The sequence below is a fragment of the Mustela nigripes genome, chromosome 13, assembly GCF_022355385.1.
Source record: "Mustela nigripes isolate SB6536 chromosome 13, MUSNIG.SB6536, whole genome shotgun sequence".
Taxonomy (NCBI): Eukaryota; Metazoa; Chordata; class Mammalia; order Carnivora; family Mustelidae; genus Mustela; species Mustela nigripes.
Window position 1 is genome coordinate 4566460 of NC_081569.1, and position 19948 is coordinate 4586407.

At 44.7% G+C, this 19948-nt stretch overlaps 1 long non-coding RNA gene across 1 annotated transcript; it reads left to right on the forward strand.

Annotated features, from left to right (window-relative positions):
- The first annotated feature begins 215 nt into the window (after nucleotides 1–215).
- LOC132029065 (uncharacterized) lies at nucleotides 216–8140 on the forward strand. Its single transcript, XR_009407681.1, has 3 exons — nucleotides 216–334; nucleotides 3211–3405; nucleotides 5341–8140. It is a non-coding gene; the product is annotated as an uncharacterized LOC132029065 (long non-coding RNA).
- Nucleotides 8141–19948: the final 11808 nt, after the last annotated feature.

Below are 19948 nucleotides of genomic sequence, written 5' to 3' on the forward strand. Positions count from 1 at the left end.
GCCGACTCGTCCCAGCGGACGGCGGGCGCCTCGGGAGCCGGGACGGCGAGCTCGTCACTTAGATGGGCACGTAGTGGGGCCTAGCGAGAGGCTGCCAGGTGGAAGGAAGCCGAGGTGGCGCGGGCCCGGCGCTCGGTGGGTGCGCCGTCAGTGTTTGGTCATTGCCGGCCTTGGGGACTTGCTCGCAGGCTTGGAGGCGGGGGGCACTCTGACGCGTCGCCTCTGGGAGAACCGAGAGACCCACAGTGAGCAGAGTTGACCACCGAGAGCCGGGGCCTCCCGGGGCGTAGCCGGGGAGAGCTCTCGAGTGACGGGGGAGCTCTGACCGTGCAAGGTGAGAACGCAGAGAGGCGGGCAGAAGGCCAGGAGGGCGACCAGCAGGACCTTCCAAGAACCCAGTGCACCTGGAAGCAGGCGGCCTTAAGGTGCCAGGTCAGGGTGTGGGAGCGCAGAGGCGAGGGCCTGGCGTCTGACAGTGGACACCCACTGCTGACCACGGAGAAATTCCTTCTGAAGAACCAGGAAAGAGATGCCAGTTTGCAAGAGGGGAGGAACTAACTTTGAGCCAGGGCCCGCGGTGCGCCAGGCAGTGAGCTGAGTTGAGCCCTTGGATGAGAAGTGCGTGAAGCAGTGAAAGCATTAGAGGCTGATCTTTTCAGAAGTTTGGCCGTGAGCCGGACGGGCCTGTAGCTGGAGGGCTAGTAAGAGCAAAGGAGAGAAGTGATTTCTTTATCCCCCACGCCCGCACCCCAGTATGAGGTGGAGCTCTCCAATAAAGGAGCTGAGACGGGAGAATGAAATATGCAATAATTAATGGTGCAAGATCTCAGAAAAGGACAATGATTAGATAGGGCTGGTGGAGGGGGAGGAAGAAATCAGAGAAGAGACTCAGCTCTTCCTACAAGAATTAAAGGATGCGTAAAGATGGAAATACTTTGAGATGGGGAGGCATACATACTGGTCCTCCATGTTTCCCTGAATCAGCTTGCCTAGATCAACCCAAAGTCATCCGTAGGCCTTCTGGAGTTACTGTCCTTTAAAACTTAAGTGCAATTGGCTCAAACCACTATTTTGCTTAGAGTGGGGAAAGCCAGCATACCTGCCAGTATTTCCAAAGATTCACAGGGAAACTTACATTTCTCTTAATTGTCCTATTGGCCCCAATTTTCTATTCCCAAAATTCTATTGTGCTATTTCAGGAAATTTGTCGTTGTACCCTGGATACTTCCCCATTTATATGCCCCCAAATATACCACCATATGTGAAAACAAAGTATCCAATGTTATGATTGTTAAATAATTTCTAGTTTATCTGTAACCGTTAAAAATCGTGTTGAAGGAAAAGATTAATGACATGGGAAATATTTGTAATTGAAAAGTACATTGTAAGATGTTATAATACTAGCTTGTAATATATAAATATACTATGCATATCACACATAGATATCATTCCTAGATAAATTGGATTTTTATTTCCTTCTGTGACTTCTTCATCTTCTTATTTTCACAGTACATTAATATTTCTCTTTAACTCAGGAATAAATTACATTTTAAAGTATTTTTTAAGAAGGGTATTTTTAAAGAGATCTTTATGGAGTTGAAAAGAGATATTAAGAATTAAGAGAGGAGGGGCACCTGGCTGGCTCAGTTGACAGAGCATGGGATTCCCAATCTCAGTGTCTTGAGTTGAAGCCCCACGTTGGGCATGGAGCCTCCTTTAAAAAATCAGAAAGAGGGGCACCTGGGTGGCTCAGTGGGTTAAGCCTCTGCCTTTGGCTCAGGTCATGATCTCAGGTCCCTGGGATCGAGTCCCACATCTGGCTCTCTGCTCAGCAGGGAGCCTGCTTCCCTCTCTCTCTCTCTCTCTCTCTCTCTCTGCCTGCCTCTCTGTCTACTTGTGATCTCTCTCTGTCAAATAAATAAATTAAATCTTTTTAAAAAAGGAAGAAAGGAAATTGCGAATGGGTCTTTGAAAGGTGAAAGGGACTTAGGTCAGCAGGGATGGGCTAACTGGGGAGGCAGCCCTCAGCTGGAGGAACCCTACAATCAAGGACACAAAATAAAAAATGAATGGAGTGTTCACAGAACACCAGCGGTCAGTTTGATTGAAGTATAGGATTTGAGGTGAAAAGCAGGAGACTCAGTCTGGAAAAATAAGATGGGGCCATGGTCCTGAATGCCAAGCTAAACCCTTTGTAATTTGCGGTTGAGAAGAACCCTTGGAGCTTGAACTGTGCAGGTGATAAATTTCAAAGTAAATTTTCCTGTAAACTCTTCCTTAACGAGGTTCTGGATCTCAGCCCTTCTAACTTAATGATATTTGGATTTTTGATTGAATCAGAGCAGTGAGGTAGGGGCAACAGGTTTTGCACTCTAACTCTACAGAATGAGAATTGGCCCCTGCTTCTCTACCTGTTAATTACTACAATTTTGATTCACAAGGCACCAGAGTTTCAGAAAGAACCGATTAGCAAAGAGTGGGGATGAGAGAAAGAAGAAATGTGCACCTTAAACCAGTGTTTTGTGTTTTGTTGTTTTTTTTTTACAACTTTCTATGAGTTTGGCTTTTTTTAGATTCCACAGATGAGTGAGGTCATACAATATTTGTCTTTCTCTGTCTGACTAATTTCATGTAGCATAATGCCCTCAAGATCCATCTATGTTGTCAAAAATGGCAGGATTTCCTTCTTTTTTTTTTTTTAATTGCTGAATAATATTCTTGGCAAACTTTTTTGACTGTGACCCCCTTTACAAAATCTATTGCACATCTCAACCCAGAATATACACATGCATGTACATAAATACTCCTCTGAGACAGAAGTTTCATGAAGTATTACTCTTACATACTGCTCGCTGATCCTTTCAGCTTGATTATTTTTATTTCTTTCCCAACACTGGTCAGGATCTGCTACATTGATTTTATGAGCCAGTATAGAGTTACAAAATGCCTCAAAGGACATCGAAGAGAGGCAAGAGTATTCCCTGCCATGTTTACAGTTCTTATTTAAATAGCCATATAGTTTGTGACCTTAAGTTTGCCATATCTACATGCCCCAGAAATCAACAGGACAGTCAAGACTTTCTCAGGATATGGAGTGGGCAGGGAGAGAAGGGTTGACACAAGCCAGGTTGGGTTCCTCTTCCCTTCTAAGCAAATATTTCCTGATATCAGTGTTTCTCAGGAACCATAAACGTTTTCTTCTTTGTTTAGCTTGAGAGGCAGACTGCCTTCAGCTCAGGTCCTAGGAATTTCAGACAAGGCCGGATTACCACCTGTAAACCAGAGACAACTTGTCATTTGAATGAACAGAATCATGAACTAAAATAAAAAGGAAAGTAATGTATCTTGATTGTGACAGTATGCGGAGGCTATCTTACCCACCACTGTTGGAATATGATAGTGACAGTAAGTATCATCCCTTTCTTCTAAGTCTAGAACCAATGAGAAAATGAAACTAAACTCTATCACCAGTTGAGCTGAACTCAAGAATGTGGCCTGGCTGATGACTGGTAGGCTTTTTAGTGTTCCCTGAATTTAAATTATCTCCTCCAAAACTCCAACTTCCCCCTTGCAGGGGCCTAGCAACTTTCACTGTGTTCTGATAGAGAAGATTGCACTCTGAGGGCAGGCAGATCTGAATTCACCAGTTAGGTGAGTCCAAGACAAATTCTCTCCTACCTGCCCTCCTATTAAAAAAAAAATAGGGAATAGGATCTATTCCCACCCAAACAAATTGGATCTGACCCAATAGTTAGGCAGTTGAGCAGAAGAGTATATTAATGCAGTGAATTATAAAAAATGGCAAATACATACCTTTCCATCTCATTGTCCCTTAAAACCTATAAAGAACACCTATTTGCCATTCTTCTGATGTGAGGCCAAAATTTTTCTTTGAGCAAGAGTGCCGATTAGAGTGTTCTTGGGCCCTTTCTTACATAAATCCATCCACAGTGTATTTTCTGTGCTTTGCAATTTGTTTCTAAAGTTGTCTAAGGACTTAAAACTTCTTGCAAAGCAGTATACATGAAGGCTGATTCTTTAAAAAAAAAAAAAAAAAAATCCTTTGTAATTGTCTCACCCACATCTGGTTTGACAGTAATTTTCAACTGGTTGTTAGCTAATACTTCCAGAGCATTCAACTGACATTTCATAGAAACAACTCTTTCTTTTCATGCTTATGTTTCATCAGTTTGTGTAACTTAAATTAATTACACTCTGGCATACAACTGTCATAAGGAAGTTTGGGACCCAACACAATAGACTCTTGTTAGGCATTTAACTCAATTGGTAGGAAGAAGTGTGTAGGAATTCCAGAGATGAAAGCATTCAGTAGGTCATGGGTAGTATAGTATAGTCAATATGTTTAATTGGAGGGAATAAAAAGTGTTGATTCCAGAGAGTCCATTAAAAGAGAGCCATTAATGCTCATAGACCAGTATGGCCAACTCTTTGTGCATATATTTTAACCTTCTTCTTCTATATTTATCCATTTTATAATCCCCTCAAAGTCACTGTCCCTCCGTTCCCATTTAGCTAAACATGGCTTTAAATGACTTAGGGTTGGTATGGCTATCAAAGAACTTCAAATGGTAACATTGCATACTGCACTAGCAAAATACACATACCTTATACACTTTCCAGTGCTACTGAGATGATGTAATTGGGACATTCAGAGAAAACTGTGGCGATGTGAATTGGTATCATCCCTTTAAGAAACGATTAATCATACTTCTGAAGAGCCTTAAAAGAGATGGGGCCCTTTTGACTCATCAATACCACTCCTGGAAATTTTCTTTGGGAGATAACCCTCCCCCCAAGAGAATGGCCACATGTACAATATTTACTATACCCTTATTTGCGGTCATGAAAGTTGGAGCAACTTATGGTATGTAACATTGTGTAACTTACCACTGAGTAAACAGAAAGGAGTAACTTGGAAAACATCTGATTACAGATTATTTGGAAAAAGATACAATTTGTTCTACTACACTTAGAGCCTGAAACTGAACTGTATACTTTAAAAGGGTGAATTTTGTGAATCATAGCTCAACTTTTCAAAAAAGATACAATTCTGTATTTTTGCTTTTGTATCAGTCAAGATCAGCAGGAAACAGATGGCCTGCTCAAAATGTGTAACTGAAGAGAGTTGAAGAAGGGATAGTGTACAAAGAGGCCAGCAGGGCTGGGGGAAACCAACAAGGGATAGTGAAGCACCCTAGGGCTCACATCTGCTGAGAAGCCATTATCAGCCATAGGCTAAGTGAGAACAATAGCTTCAGGAAAGAGAGAGCCCCTAGGTACTTGCAGAAAATCAACCCTACCTCTCTCTCCTGCCCTCAGGTCTCCTGTGGAAACTCCCCCACTGGCTGAACCCAAGAAGAAGCCCAGGGGAACTAAGCCGAGATGACAGTGTCCTTCAAGGCCAGCTGCTGGAAAAGGACAGAGGGTAGATCTGGAAAGACAAAGGCAAAATATCTAGCAGGTGTGTGGTCATAGAACAATGCGAGAACTGTCTAAGAGTATGGCCAAGGAGCTTCAGGGAATCCAGAAACCAGGGTTCCAGAGAGAATAAGTGAAGGTAGCTGGAGAGTAGGTAAGGTAGGTGGAGGGAACAGAAAAGATCATCAACTCAGACTGAGACAAGGATGAGAGGCAGAAGCAGGTGTATTTTATTTTTTGGCCAAATACTTAGCTGGAGACGGAGCTCTGAAAGAGATTAATAGGAGATACAGGAACTAAATTAGACTAGAGCTCTGGAAATTCTTCCCCTATTGGCTATTACCCTATATTTCTCCTTCCTCACTAAACTGCATGCGTTCAACAAATAATTGCTTAGTACCTATCATGTTCCAGGAACTGTTAGGCCCTGGGGATTGAGGAGAGAACAAAATTAACATTCTTGCCGTCCTGCAGGTTACTTCCCGGTGGGGGGAGACAGACCATAGATAAGCAAATATATCAAGGAATGATAAGTGTTATAAAGAAAAAATGGGGGAGAGCAGGGAAATAAAATTCTGCCCTTTCTATATCTTAAAAACCTCTCAATTTAAACCACACAGCCCCCTCCCCCCCAACACACATCTGAGCTCCTGAATAAATTAGGCTGTGTGTATCTCTCACCTGGACAAAGATCATAATACCTTCCTCCCTCCAGCACCCCAGCCAGTTCTGCTCTCTGTGGGGAGGAGCTTCCTGAAATGAATCATGTCAGTACCCTGCTTAAAATCCTCCAAAGCTCTTATTTGCCCACAGTGTGGAATACTGTCTAAGCTCCTCACCATGGATCTTTTCTTATCTTCTCTGTCCATCACGTGCCTCTACCTCTCCCACTCTCCTCTTCTGCCCGTACTGGTATGCTTGTTCATGCTGCCTTACCACTGCAAGGGCCTTCCCATGCCCTCCCCCTTCCCCAGAATTTGGCAATTTCCTCTTTATTCTTCTAAACCTCTTAGCTATCACCTCTTTGGTCAAGCTCCCCTGGCTTTCCCAAGTGGGAAGGAGCATCTCCCAGCTCCCTCCTTCATGTTACCAGTGTATCTTATAGGTACCTATGAATACATTTATCACACTGTATAATCTTATTTTCTGGATCTCAAGATGTACAGAAATGGGTTTGGGACACCTGGGTGGCTCAGTGGGTTGAGCCTCTGCCTTCAGCTCAGGTCATAATCTTGGCGTCCTGGGATGGAGCCTGGAATCCAGCTCTCTGCTCAGGGGAGAGCCTGCTTCTCTCTCCCTTTCCCTCTGCCCCCCCCCATATAAATAATATCTTAAAATATAATCCATGGGTCAGAATCCTATGTTCATTGGTTCACGTGTGTCTCTCTTGTATTACTAATCATCCAGCCTAAAAACTTGTATTGACAACTGACATATATCCCCCACACCCCGACCCCCAATGCTTAATCTTGTGTTTATCATTTTCTGGCTTCTAAAAATATTTTTAGCTAGAAAAAAAAATTTTTAAGAGTTTATTTATTTGACAGAGAAAGAGCTCACAAGTAGGCAGAGAGGCAGGCAGAGAGAGAGGGGGGAAGCAGGCTCCCCGCTGAGCAGAGAGCCCATGCGGGGCTTGATCCCAGGACCCTGAGATCATGACCTGAGCCGAAGGCAGAGGCTCAACCCACTGAGCTACCCAGGCGCCCCAAGAAAATATTTTTTTTAATCAATTTTTTAAATTGCCCTAGCTTTGATTTCATGGATATGTGCAATCTAAAAGGAAAAAACAAAACAAAACAAATGAACAAACAAAAAGCAGAAACAGACCGGTAAATACAGAGAATGGAAGGTTGCCCGCAGGGAGGGGGTGGGGGGAGGACAAAACGGATGAAAGGAATAGAAGACACGGGCTTCCCGTTCTGGGATAAATAAGTCACAAGGATGAAAGGTACAGGGTAGGGAATGTAGTCAGTCAATAGTATGGTAGTGGCCTTTATGTGGTGACAGATGGTAACAACACTTGCGTGGTGAGCCAAGCATAAGGAACAGACTTGTCAAATCACGTGTTGTACACCTGAAACCAAATGTAATATTCAGTGTGTCAACTGTACTTCAATTTAAAAAATGACCCTAGCTTTATAAAAGTTTAAAAGTCTTGCTTTTTTAAAAAAAAAAAAAGTTGAGGGGCGCCTGGGTGGCTCAGTGGGTTAAGCCGCTGCCTTCGGCTCAGGTCATGATCTCGGGGTCCTGAGATCGAGTCCCGCATCGGGCTCTCTGCTCAGCAGGGAGCCTGCTTCCCTCTCTCTCTCTCTCTGCCTGCCTCTCCATCTACTTGTGATTTCTCTCTGTCAAATAAATAAATAAAATCTTTAAAAAAAAAAAGTTGAGATTGAATGTGTTTATGTATCTTTACTAACTATATACATTTCCTCTTGTGAAATATCTGTTCATATCTTTTTGCCCATTTTCTATTAGTTTTTTATCTTTTTCTCATTAATTTTCAGAATTTCCTTATATGTTCTTTTAATATTCCTGTAGAGTTTTTTTCCCCTTAGAATTCAAGTAAACAGAAAAGTTTAATTTCTAGAACTGTGTGTATGTCTATGTATTTGCATATACATGTAAGTATATATTTGTGTATGTGAGCCTACAAACATAGTCCCAACACATGTATTTTAGTTGCTTTCTTTATTAAAGAGCATCATTCCCTACATAATATCCTGGGACTTCTTTCTTTTTTTTTTTTTTTAAGATTTTATTTATTTATTTGACAGAGGGAGTGAGAGCACAAGCAGGGGGAGGAGCCGAGAGAGAAGCAGGCCCCCCTGCTGAGCAGGGAGCCCAACACAGGACTCAATCCCAGGAAGCTGGGACCATGACCCAAGCCAAAGGCAGATGCTTAACCGGCTGAGTCACCCAGGTGCCCCTGTCCTGGGACTTCTTTTTCACTTTCCATGTGATATTGCTAAGATTTATCTCGGGCATGCTGTGAGTAGCTTAGTTTATTTACTGTGGCTGTTACAGGTTATTCTAGAATGTGGTTACACTAATACTACTTTGCCCCTTGCAGCAGAGGCCCTTAGTACACTGTATTTTCCCCTTGGCTCACCTCTGATTTTAGCCAAATACATCGTGGCCAGTTTCCTGGGAGCTCCCAAACACTGACAATTCCTACTGTTAGGAATTCCTACTGTTAGGCTTGGGTTTCTCCAGTTTCAGGCCCAGGCCCTTTCTGCTAGGAGAGCTTCTCAGCATCCCCTCAGGCACAGCCTGATAGTAAGGAGAGTTAACCCTCAACTAATGTGGGATTCATGCCAAGGGATAAAAGCCCCAGGCTCCCATCCTTCAGAGGGCAGTTCTGGAAGGCACTTTGTATGCTTCCTAGAGGCGTCTGTGGAACCACATGCTCTGAGTCAGCTCTTCTTCCTCCTCTGCCTCATCCTCCTGTCCTTCACTCCCGCTGCCTGAGATCACATCCCGAATAAACAGCCTGCACCCAAGTCCTTGACCCAGTCTCTGCTTTTGAGGAGCTCAAACTAATACAGCCAATGTGCTGATAATGAGCGTTTGGGCTGTTGCAGGTTTTTGCTGTTGCAAAAGTGCTGCTAAGAAAATTCGTGTAAAGGCCACTGGTGCACAAGTGTAAGAATTTCTCCTGTGTATTAATACAGGAGCAGAGATGCTGGGTCAAAGGCTACGCCGACTTTCAGCTCTATGAGATAATTCCCGACTGTTTACCAAAGTGCTTTTTACCAATTCACAGTTTCAGCAACATTGTATATGGGGCCCTACTGCTCCACATCCTCTCCTGCACTTGGGATTGTCAGATTTCTTAATTTTCACCACTTTTAACATGGGTATCAAATGAAATCTCATTGTGGTCTCAATTTGTATTTCCTGATGATTCATGAGATTGAACAGGTCCTCCTATACTTATTGACCATAAATGTTTCATCTGGGAAATTCTTAGCTTTTACCCATTTTTCCATTGATTGATTGTCCTCTTTCCTCATTAATTTCACTAATCCTTTTTTTAAAATTTTTATTAATGTATTTAAGTCATCTCTACCTCCAACACAGGACTCGAACTCACAATCCCAAGATCAAGAGTCACATGCTTCACCAACCCAACCAGCCAGACGCCCCTAATTTTACTAATTCTGGGACAGTTATGGGTTTTCCCCCCTTGGCAATCAGGTGCTCAGAATTGAATTAATCACAGTCTTTACCCAATAAGACCTTTTTTCTGGTTACAAAACTAAGGCATGCTTGTCATAAAAGAAACACGTAAAGAATACAGACATGTCTAGCTTAGAGAAAGTCTCCTAAATTTAGGTCAGCTCCACCCCACCTCTGAGCAGGAAGAACTCCCACAAGTTTGTTGCCCCATACTTTGGGGATTTTGTTTTCACATATGTCTCCCAAACCGGATAGGTTCTCAAAAGAAAGGACTGTGTGTGGTAGTCGTCCTCACACTCTTAGCCCCAGGCAAAGTCCTGGCTTAGATCAGGAATGTAGCACATCACTGTTGAACTCACTCCTGAAAGGTGGGTCAGAATAAGTTTTTAAGGTACAACACTTCAGTTTGGCCAGAACAGAAGACTAGAAGACTCAGGTCGGAGAAAAACGGAGGCTCATACTTGTAACATGCTCTGGGGCTTGATTACTTAAAGACTTAGCCATTGGGCTGAAGTATCTGGTTTATATCTTGGAGGCAGCCAGCTGAGGAGGCACTCAAGGCCACTTTGGGTACAGGGAAGGTTTTTTTTTTTTTTTATCAGCGACAGAATTAAAATAAAACATCGACAATCTAGCCATCTAACATCAGAGTACGGGATGTAAGGGGGGGTTGGGGAAAATAAGACAGAAGACAGAGGAATGAATGAATCCAGAAGTTATCAACTTTGGGGGTGGGGAGTCAGACTTCTTTGAAAAAGTCATGAGAACTGGGTCTTTTTTCAGAAAAATAGACGTAAACATCAGCCTCTGCACCTTTTTTTTAAGGCTTTTTTTTGTTTTGTTTTATCTTATTTTATTTTATTTTTTAAGATTTTTCATTTATCCATTGGACAGACAGTAGTAGTAGACACAAGTAGGCAGAGAGGCAGGCAGAGAGAGAGAGAGAGAGAGAGGGAAGCAGGCTCCCCGCTGAGCAGAGAGCCCGCTGCAGGGCTTGATCCCAGGACCTTGGAATCATGACCTGAGCCGAAGGCAGATGCTTTAACCCACTGAGCCACCCAGGCACCCCTGTTTTGTTTTATTTAAATCATCTCAACACCCAATGTGGGGCTCTAACTCGCAATCCTGAGATCAGGAGTCCCATGCTAGGCAAGTCAGCTAGGCGTCCCAGCCCCTGCACTTTTTAAGAACCTGTGATCAGTGGGCTGTTCTAAGAACAAGAGACAAAGACTCTGAGCCGTGATGGTAGAATGTGTTTATTCACTCAGACATGCTGATCTGTCTCCAACTGGGCGCAAGGCACCGTGTTGACTGCTAGGCACACAGGCCGTCCGGTTTCAAGCATGGAGTAGAGTACAGTGTGGCAAGAGCTCAGACTCTGAGCCGAACTGCCTGCTTCCAAAACCGCTGCCAGGTGACCTTGGCTAATTTGCAGAAGCCATAGGCCCTCTGCAGGTGTCTCACAGAGACCATTCTATCATCACCCTCATTGTTAAGGGAATCCACATCCCAATAAAACACTTAGAATTCAAGGCATGGAGGGAGCCCTTGGCAGAGCCTTAAGGCAGAAACCAGAATGGAGAGCAAAAGGAGGAAGCAGAGAGCGCAGGCTTGATTTCAAGAGTTTGGGCTAAAACGGAGGAGGGGAGATAGGCAGTAACTAGAGGGGGAAGTGAGGGCGAGGGGAAAAAAAAATTTTTTTAAAGATGGGTGAGATCCTAAATGCTATGCTATGGGGAGGACGCCGCGGAGTGGGAGAAGCTGAAGGCAAATCGCTGATGATCGGTTTTTTTCCCCTAAAGCAGCCCAGAAGGCAGACGGGAGGGCTCTAGGGCAGAGGTGGAGGGTCCGGCTTTAGCTGGGAAGCCACTTCCGCTTGTGAGCTGGAGGGGAGGAGTCGACTGTGGTGTGGCTGCAGGTGCAGGCTCTGGGCTCTGGGCTCCGAAGTAACCACAGGCCACCGAGAAGGAATGCCACCCATGGGGGAGGGGCGGCGAGCAGGGGCTGGTGGGAGGTCTGAGGAGAGGGAACAAGTGGCCAGCTGGCTGAGCATTTTAAAGGGGGGCTGGCCAGAGAGTAGAGGAAGGGAGGAAATGCCCAGGGATCACTCGGGATGAGTTTATAAGGTCACGGATCCTCCGCCTGGCTGGGGAACTTCTGGTGGTCATCGCAGGAGGAGAAGAGCATCCAAAGAATGAGCGGTGAGCGCTGAGTGAAGTCAGGAGGAATGGGAACTGCAGGAAACCGCTGGATTGGCCAACCCACTGGTCACTGCTAAAACGGTACCTTGAGAATCACTCTAGTGAGTGTCAGAGCGGATGACAGACACATGGCTGGGAAGAAAGGAAGGAAAGAGCGGGGCAGCAGTAAACTACCCGTAATCTGAGATCTGACTATGCAATGAAGGGGAAAGTCAGACATTAACCAAAGAGTCAAGTGGGGCTTATTTTTCTTTCTAAAAGTCAGGAGAGGTACCTATGTGTACACAGATGTATATGCAGTATTTTTTAAGGCAAAGCCAACGGTTGTAGATACTGGCAGGAAAGGGAGGAGTGAAGCCCCAGTTCAGTGGGGTATGACGCAAGCATATGGTAATAAACAGCTGCTCTGGGCCAGGTGTTTTCCAGAAGACTCTGTCGTCCCCAATATGCAGAGGAGAAAACTGAGGCTCAGAAAAGTTACTTGCCCCAAATCACACTGCTATTATGTGATGGAGCCAGGATTTAAAACCAGGTCACATCACTCCAAAGCCCCAGTACTTCCAAGCCCTATCCCACAGACAGGCGGAAATGTTGACACTACTGAAAGGAAGGAGGGGTACTTCTCTTGGCACCCAGGAAAGGAAGAAAGACTTGGAAGACATGTGTGTGCTGAAGATCTTGTGTTTATTTAGAGTTATTCTCCTTCCCACTCACATGAATAAGCATATGGACTTTTAAAGTTGGCCTCGCTGAGGAAGCCTAACTTGACATAGAAAAAGATTGAGCCAGAGGACTGAGTTAACCTTTCTGCAGCAAGAGAACTGATTGGACATGGCCAAGAGAGTTAAAGCTGAAGACCCAGGGCAGGTGTGTGGCTACCTGATTCACCCAACCCTCTACCCAAATGGTTGCTTTCTGGGAGGATCAATCTTCCCTTAATTCAAGAGAAGAGGAGGGAAATCTGCATAGGTTCGCAAGTTGTTTTCTGCAGCGATGGACTTGAGGCATTTTATGATGTATTCTTCATCTATCAATATTTTCTCTTTTTTTAAGATTTTACTCATTTATTTGTCAGAGAGTGAGAGAGAGAGAGCATATGCAGGGGGACTGACAGAGGGAGAGGGAAAGGCAGACGAGGCCTATGACAACGATGTGGGGCTCGATCCCAGGTACCCAGGGATCATGACCTCAGCTAAATGAAGACAGACCTTTAACCAACTGAGCCACCCAGCTGCCCATCAATATTTTCTGGTAGGTGATTTCAAAAATAACTGCCTAAATAACAGATCTCATTTCTTTTTGCCAAATCCCACGTGCAGGGAACACAGAGAAAACCAAAACCAAACCATAGCCCAAAGGGAACTGTGTAGTGTTATGGTCAGGTCACAGGCCAGGGCCTGAGACAGAAACTGAGAGCTGTGGTAACTAGGCAAACAGGACCCAAGGTCAGGACGCAGGCAGCAGACCCTATTGCCACACCAATGTCCCAGCTCCAGAGGTCACACCAAAAGCAGTGGAGAAAATGCCAGGGTTCAAGGGCATGTAGCAGACCAGGAAAGGACAGAAAAAGCAGCTCTGAGCAGAAAGGAGGTAGTCACCTGACCTCACTTGAAAACTAACCTCTACATACCCATGAAGGCCATTTTAAGTCACCTAGTGGCCTATTAAAAACAAGTGAAAAGCAACAAGTGAAATCAAACTTCACTTCACTTAACTGAATATATCAGAATATATCTGAATATATCAGAATATATCAGAATTACTAGCGCCCAGCTGGCTCAGTCAGTGGAGCACGTGACTCTTGATCTCAGGGTCCTGAGTTCAAGCCCCATGTGGATATGGAGCCTACTTCATTAGAAGAAGAAGAAGAAGAATTATCATTTCACATTGTAATCAAACAGCCAATAGTTTAAATTCCTTTTTCATGCTAAGTCTTCAAGATCTAGAATATGACTTTTTTTTTTTTAAAGATTTTATTTATTCATTTGAGAGAGAGACAGAGAGAGCACAAGCAGGGGAAGGGGCAGAGGGAGAAGAAGAAGCAGACTCCCCACTGAGTTGGGAGTCTGATGTGGGACTTGATCCCAGGACCTTGAGATCATGAGATCTGAGCCACCCAGGGGCCCCTGCAACATGTCTTGTACTTGCAGTACATCTCAGTCTGAACTAGCCTCCTTCCTAATTGTCGGTGTCCTCTGGGGCTAGTGGTCTTTGTGTCAGTCAACACAGGTTTAGAGAAAACCATACTTAACATTCTAACATTAAAGTATTTTCTCTATTTTTCCTTCTCTCTTTCTTCCTTTTAAAACATGTTCAGGTGGGAAGGGCTGGATTTTGAGGGGAGTGGGAGAAAACTCTCAGATGCTGAGAATCTCTAATGTGAAATTTTATTGATTATTTTTTTAAAGATTTTATTTATTTATTTGGCACAAAGAGAGAAAGGCAGGCAGAGGGAGAAGCAGGCTTCCCACTGAGCAGGGAGCCCAATGAGGGCCTCAATCCCAGGACCCTGGAATCATGACCTGAGCCAAAGGCCGTGCTTAACTGACTGAGCCACCCAGGCGTCCATCTAGTGTGAAATTTTAAACGATTCAAGTATTGCTCTCCTCGTCAGTTTCTTTCCTTTCCTTGAGAGATGCTGCTGCTGCTGCTGCTTTTTTCCCTCTTCTTCTGCTCCTCTTTTTTAAGCCCCATGATGCACAGAAATCCCTGGGAAGATAATGTGACACAGGTGGGTGCCCACTACCGAGCATTAATTCCCCATTCATTCATTCATTCATGTTTGCTCATAACAGCAATTACTGCTCTTCACCTACCCGTGGGGACAGAGTCTGAGGTTAGTCTTCCAGGCATAGTCCCTGGCTTGTGAAACCTACGATTTGGCAGAAAAGTCAGAGAAATAGTTACCATAAAATGTAGTCAGTGTTAGGAAAGGGAAGTCTGAGCTGCTGAGCGGCCACCTGGGGGAATCATGGAATCCATCTCTGGAGATGAGATTAGAGAGGAGACAGCTGGAGGGATGGAGGAAGGAAGGCAGATTGAAGGAAGAACTGCTGAGCAAAAGGGAGAAGGGAGAGCTGGAAAATGCTAGAAGGAGAAGGAGCAGCTGTAAGGAAGGCCCAGAAGCCTTTTGTGGCGCTGAATGGGGTTCCCCATGACTGGGGCCTCCGCGGGGAGTGGGAATGCCAGTTTCAGGCATCATTCTCTGGGCGGCCCTGTGAGTGGTGCGAGCTGGGAGGCAGGATGTTGACAAATTGGGAATAGGCAGGCCCAAGACAGGAAGTACTCCACCCTGAAAACACTCCTTGAACCGAGGCAGCTCGGTTCAAGTTCACTAGTTACACACTCGGATGCGTTCGTGAGCTGCTCTCGTGTTCTTTCTCACTCTCCTTTTTTTTTTTTTTTAGATTCCAGTATAGTTAACATACAGTGTGATGTTAGTTTCAGGCGTGCAGTACAGTGATTCACCACTTCCCTACGTCACCCGCACTCATCAGGATAGCGCCCTCTTGAGCCCTTCCCCTATTGCTCCCAACCCCCCACCCACCTCCCCTCTGGGAGCCACTAGTTCTCTGGAGTGAAGGGTCTGTGTTTTTTGTAGAAGCAAGATTCTCTCCTACAGTGATTATTCTCTTTTCCGATTATCTCAGGCCTTGAAGCCTTTGTTTTGATTCAGAAAATTGGACACGACTGAAGTTCCATGTAATCAAGGTCATATAAAAGTACATATAAAATACAGGAGTGGGATTAATGAGCGGGTGTTAACTCTGCCCAGGGGAGGTCTGCGGAGGCTTCCCACGGCGGATGACACTTCAGCAGGGTCTGGAAGAAGAAGTAGGATTGTCAGGTCTCCAGATGAAGGAGGTTCTGATGATAAGAATGATCATTATTTATTAAGTGTCAGGCAGGCACTGTTCTCATGGTTTACATTCTGAGCTCACTTTAGTTCCATAAAACCCCCTAGATCCCTCAATCCTTATTTACAGGAAAAGAGGTACAAAGAGGTAAATTAAAGTGACTTGTCGGGATGCCTGGGGAGCTCCATAGGTTAAGCGTGGGTCTTCTGCTCAGGTCATGATCCCGGGGTCCTGGGATGGAGCCCCGCATCGTGCTCTTTGCTCAGTGGGGAGTCTGCTTCTCCCTCTGCCTGCTGCTCCCCCTGCTTGTTCTCGCTCTCTGACAAATAAATAAATAAAATATTTTTAAAAAATAAAGTGACTTGTCTAGAATCACACAGTTTGGAAGGGGTAGAATGGTCTGGCTGCAGAGCTTGCTTCATTAACCCCTCTGCCATATCTTGGGGCTGCAAGTGTTTACAGATGCCGGCATGGCAGGAGGAGGGATTAGCATCGAATGTCAGATCAGACTGATGAAGGAGGGAGTGGCCAAATCATGCAGCGCTTCTGCTCCAGCACCTTGAAGACAGGCTCCGTAGCAGCCTTTAGGTAAATGTTCTTTTATTACTTGAGTGCATATATAAATGATTGCTAATGATTGTATTTTTGAATGTGGTTACATTAAGAGAACATTATATTCAATCCAGATTTACACAAACCACATTTCCAGTGGTGATTCAGTGCCTCAACAGATTCCCAAAGGGTCCTTGAAACCATTGGGTTGATGTAGGCAGGCCAGATCTGAGGACCCAGACCAGCCAAGAGGGTCTCTGGCTATGTGCAGGATAGAAATCAAACACAAGCCAGGAGGAAGGGAGAACAGAATTTACCGAATAGAGTAAGGGACAAAGTGTAACAGATAAAGTGCCTGGCTGAGTCAGGAAAGGAGAGGGAGCCTCTTCGGTGCTTGGGTTCAGGAGGTAGTATTGGAAAGCGGTTCAGGGTACGTGTTCCTTCAGGAATCCAGGGTAGGGTCTGATCGAAGGCAAGTTTCAGGTGAACAACATGTGTTATTTCATAACTCGTAGAGGGTAAGAGGTGTCAATGCCGGCATCAGATGGGGTTTGTTCAAACCTAACGTCCTGGAACGTTTGGGATCCAGTACTTTTTAGATGTGATCAGGCGTTTGGGGGCTGAGGACCAAACTCAGAAAACGATGAACTTTCTTGCATCCCCCCTTTGGAGTGGGAACATAGTTTCTTTGGTTTATTCAGATGCAAAGTGAAATATAGAACATGAATAAATGGGGCCTCGCAGAAAAACAGCAGAGACAGAGCCTTTCTAAAAATGGAGTCCCTTCAGTGTCCCTATTATTAACTACAGAAGGCAAAAGCTCCAAAGACAATGCATCAGTGAGGGAGGAGGTAGAAGCCCTAGTTAGAGGAGAGAGGCTAAGGTTGTCCCCAAACTTGGCCCTTCCCCTGCAGGACCTCCACACTGACAACAGCCCATCTCCTCTCTAAGAACCTATAGAACCAACAGTATGGTCCCTTTCTTTTTTGAGCCAAGGCAGAATGTCCAAACAGGAAAACTGGTGTCTCCCCACCCCCACTGCATAGACACACATACCAACTCAGAAGGCTGCCTCTGCAGCTGTCCAGGATTTCTTAAGGGAACTCCCCCAAAAACCTCCCAAGAAGACTTGAGTGGCTCTGGTAACCTCTCTGCACAGAAGAAACTTTTAATTTGGGGGAATGAGATTTCTTCTTAACACCCTATGTGACACAGAGCTGCTGCATTTTTTAAAAGCCAGGCTCTCTTAAAAAAAAAAAAAAAAAAAAAAAGATAAATAAAATAAAATGAAAGCCAGGCTCTCTGATGTCCATAGCTATTGGGTTGGTAGGCGGAGAGTCTCATTTCTTTAGCCCCTGACCTGACCCAAAGGGGGCTGGGATGGATGTGTCCTCCCAGCAAACCCACATAGGTCCTTCTGGGAAGTGACCCCAGGGAAGAATGAAGCTCTCAGGGTGGCCTGTGCACTGGTTTGCCTTGATATTCCTGGGCCACTTCCCTTCCTGGCAGGGTTGTACAAGAACCTTCTCCTTCTACCCACCACTTCCTTCATGGGGAAGGTCAAGGAGAAAATAGTAAGATCACGGTTTTTTCAGTAGTTGTTTTTTGTTTTTTGTTTTTAAATGGAGTCAATTTTGCCTTTGCTGGTAGACATGTTTTATTTGTACCAAAGTGATTGACCAGGGTTCAGCTCTAATGACAGATTGACTTTCTGAGCATTTGGACATCAGTTTGAACCCACTTCTTGTTCTTGATAATTATTAACATCCATTGTCCACTTGCCATTCGTCATCCGACAGCTCTATTAACATCTGCTATCTTATTTAATGTTCAAATGATGAAAATGATCTTCTAGTCCCACTTTACACCCAGAAAACTGAGGATAAAAGAAGAGTTAACTTAGGAGTGCCTGGGTGGCTCAGTGGGTTAAGCATCCAACTCTTGATTTTGTCTCAAGTCATGATCTCAGGGTTGTGAGATCAAGCCGCACAAAGGGCTCCACACTCCGCACAGAGTCTGTCTGAGATTCTCTCTCCCTCTGACCTCTTCCCATACTCTCTCTCTCTCTCAGATAAATAAACAAACAAACAAATAAAAAAACAAATGTGTTTTCAAATATGACAATTTTTTTAAAAGATGAGTTATCCTGGGACAACTGCCTGGCTCAGTCAGAAAAACATACCACTCGTGACCTTGGGGTTGTGAACTTGAGCCCCACACTGGGTAAAGGGATTACTTAAGAAAATAAAAATAAACTTTAAAAAAAGAGCATTAACTCATGACCCAAAATCATGCAGCTAGTGAGCGATTATGTGATTTAAAACCAGATAGCTGGGGCACCTGGGTGGCTCAGTGGGTTAAAGCCTCTGCCTTCAGCTCAGGTCATGATCCCAGAGTCCTGGGATCGAGCCCCACATCGGGCTCTCTGCTCAGCAGGGAGCCTGCTTCCTCCTCTCTCTCTCTCTCTCTGCCTGCCTCTCTGCCTAGTTGTGACCTCTGTCTGTCAAATAAATAAATAAAATCTTAAAATAAAATAAAATAAAACAGGTAGGTCTGACTTAACCTCTATAAGAAGATGCTTCCTTGGGCACCTGGGCTCAAGTGTTAAGTGGCTGCCTTCAGCTCGGGTCATGATCCCAGAACCCTGGGATTGAGCCCCGCATCAGGCTCCTGCTTGGCGGGAAGCCTGCCTCTTCCTCTCCCATCCCCACCCCCTCTTGTTTTTCCTCTTTTGCTTTGTCTCTCTCTGTCAAATAAATAAATAAATAAATAAATAAATAAAATCTTAACAAAGAAGAAGAAGCAGCAGCAGCAGCAGCAGCTTTCTTCAGGCAGACCAGCAGGTTCTCTATGAAAGAAAATACCAGACATGTCATTGTGATGGATGGGGTCCAAAAGACTTATATGTTGGGAAGACTGGCAGCCCAGTGAGCAGAGAAAATAGCATGGCAGAGTCCCACATTTGGAAAATGTAATGCCTTAAGCTTTATATCTTTGTCTAGTCTGGAATCAACTGTCCTAAATATCTGAATTATTTTCCCCAGACACACTGTTTCCACTCTAACAATGGCAGGGAACCTTCGTTAAGCCTTTCCAGATCCACCCAGTTTATATTAATCTCTCTGGGTCCTAGTCCTTCCTACCAGATTCTTTTCATCCCAATTATTTCTTGCTCAATCTGTCTGTTCTTCAAGACTGTAAGCTCCTGGGAAGGAAGCACCCCACACTTCACCCCATTTCTAGTTTGTGCTGGACAGTATGCTTCCTCTTTTACACTGCTAGACTGGCCCAACTCTAGCCCAGGATCCCTTGGAAATCTCCTTTGAGATACAGATGAGAGTGTCCTTTGATGGTACCTGCAAAATTCTGCCTCCTCTCTTGACTTTCTATGGAATGTATAGGCTGAGAGTTACCCCTTAACTTGTTTGCTTTCATAAAGAGAGCTTTTATTTTCATTTGTATTTTTGAAACATTTTATTTGTTTATCTTAGAGAGAGAGGAGGGTGGAGGGAGAGGCAGAGGGAGAGAGGGAAGCAGGCTCTCCACTGAGCAGGGAGCCCGATGGCGGGGCTCGATCCCAGGACCCCGGGATCACGACCTGAGCCAAAGGCAGACGCTTAACTGACTGAGCCACCCAGCTACCCCTGTTTTTTTTTTTTAAATTTTTATTTTATTTATTTATTTGACAGAGAGAAATCACAAGTAGATGGAGAGGCAGAC